The following is a 2,721-nucleotide window of genomic DNA, read 5'->3' on the forward strand; positions in this document are numbered from 1 at the left end:
ATGAATATTATTAATGAATTTGAATCGTTCCTAATGAATATGAATCACATAATGAATCTGAATCAATTCTAATGAATGTGAATCATTCTTAATAACTGTGAATAATTCTTAATGAATTTGAATCATTCTTAATGACTCTGAATCACTTAATATGAATCATTCTTAATGAATCAGAATCATTCTTAATAAATCTGAATCATTCCTAATGAATTTGAATCACTCTTAATGAATATGAATAATTCTTAATGAATTTGAATCATTCCTAATGAATATGAATATTCTTAATGAATTTGAATCGTTCCTAATGAATATGAATCATTCCTGATGAATGTGAATCATTCTTAATAACTGTGAATAATTCTTAATGAATTTGAACCATTCCTAATGAAGCCAACCAGTATGACATCTGTCTAATCTGAAATGAATTTACCAGATTGTACTCACTGGTGAGATGCTGAGGACAGACGGGGGGGTGCAGGGGTTACACTCGAACAACGCATCACTTCCATATCTGCACTTAACCTCGTCTCCATCGGGGTCAAAGGTCAACAGGTTAATATTTCTCTTACAGTTTGAAGGAAGCCTGAAAAAAGAACAAATTATCATCAAGTCACACAAGATGAGATTATCTGTTTTCTACCTTATTGTTTACATTTTGGCTGCATTCGAACTGGCTTGGGTTCTGATTTTGACCATCTCTCGTGGTTATTTAGGAAATTTAATCGAACTGTGACCGCTCCAAATGATGACTGTGAAAATAACGATCAAGTGAAAGACGTTCTGCATGAAGTGGGAACTGAAAGCAACTCAACATTTTTTAATCGTTCATGTTTCTTGCTGACGCCTCTGCAGAACTATGATAGTTCCAGACCTTCAGCTGCTCTGAGCCCATCTTGAACCTAGTTTGTTTCCTGTCCAGAATTCTTTGGAATAAATTCAGCCTTTCATACTTTCACAAGAACCGTCTCTGTAAAAAACATTTTAGTTCCTCATTTGAAAGTGAATAAAGCCTCCTGTAATAAAGAACTGTTTCTATGATGCATTTGACTTGCAAATAAAAACCGTCTTGGTCGACTCATTTTTCAGAGCTTTCTTCTTTATATTTTTTAAAACAAATTTTGTTGACAGCCGCCTCCTCCATACATTTATATATTTTTAAACATTTAGAAAGAGCCTCCCAATTCTAATTACCTGATTCTTTGATCAGAGAACATATCCTCTCCTAACAGCCTCTCAGGATTATTTCTGAACAGTTTCGGGAACTTCAGGCCAGAACGAACGACTGTTTATTTATTAAAATTTATCAAACCAGGAAAATCCCGCTGACATCCCAGATCTCTTGCAGCAGAGACCTGAAGTGAGTCCAGCGTGCAGGTTTTTGGATTGTGGGAGGATACCGGAGAACCCGAAGAAAACCCATGCAAACAAGAGAACATGCAAACCCCACACAGAAAGACCCCAGGACCGTATTGCTGTGAGGCACCGGTGCTAACCACTGATCCACCGTGCTGCCAAAGATCTCTAACTGTAATGAAGCACGGATGTTTTAAAAAGCACTTGCTACATCATCAAATGATCATATAAATGTACATGCTCTGATCTCTACCAATTTGCACCTTCATGCGTGCAACCAAAACATTTCTCACGTAAGCAGAAGCTCAAACAAAGAGGGAGGGGAGGGAGAGAGATTTGCATGTGAGATCAGCACGCACTGCTGCTTTAAAGCTTCAAATGTTGCATTTTTCAGTCTGAGTTGACAAAGATCCTCTGATGTAATTAAAGTGCTCAAAACAACAAAAGATGTTCACTTGCATTATTTTTTATTAAAAATTTAAAAAAACCAAACTTTTAAGCCATTTCTCTGAGCAGTAATAAATCATTCTAAGAGAGTTTCCTAAATGTTTTCAGTTAATTTACTTTTTTATTGGCATTGAGCAACAAATTGTACATATACTTTAGATATTAATCACATACTTTTCACCTGAATGTCTTTTTTAATTAACACAAACAAATGAAAAAAAAACAACAATTATTAACAGAAAAGGAGTGAAGTGTGCTTTTTGTTACACAAAGCACAATATTTAAATGTAGCAAACAGAGATGGGACGATCTCAAACGGTGCAGATCATTTGAACTGCTCTTTGCAACGAGGCTATGAACCAAGTTGCAGAAGCCATTCCCAGTTTTAATATTTTCCTCCTAAACCACAGGGACAATCATTCCTGCTTCGGTTTTTCCCTGAGATGAAGGAGAACAGATAAAGAGGAGGAGTACAGCAGCTCAGGAGGGGGACAGGGGTTCCAGCTTGACAAATCATCATCATCGTAAATCCGTAATCGTGATGATGTAAATCCGTACGTGAAGACGTAACTCCATCGCATGGGACGACGTAAATCTGTGTATTATGACATAAATCAATATGTGATGACGTAACTCCGCATGTGATGACATAAATCCATAATTATGATGATGTAAATCTGTATATTATGACATAAATCAATATGTGATTACGTAAATCTATATGTGATGATGTACATAAATACATGGCGATGTAAGTCCGTATGTGATGATGTATTTCAATACATGATGACATAAATCTGTTTATTATGAAATAATCAATACTCGATTACATAAATCTGTAATCATGATGATGTAAATCCATATATTATGACATATATGGATTTACATCATCATGTACACATATAATGACGTATATGTGTA

Source organism: Nematolebias whitei, chromosome 1, assembly GCF_014905685.2.
Source record: "Nematolebias whitei isolate Nwh7 chromosome 1, NemWhi1, whole genome shotgun sequence".
Lineage (NCBI taxonomy): Eukaryota > Metazoa > Chordata > Actinopteri > Cyprinodontiformes > Rivulidae > Nematolebias > Nematolebias whitei.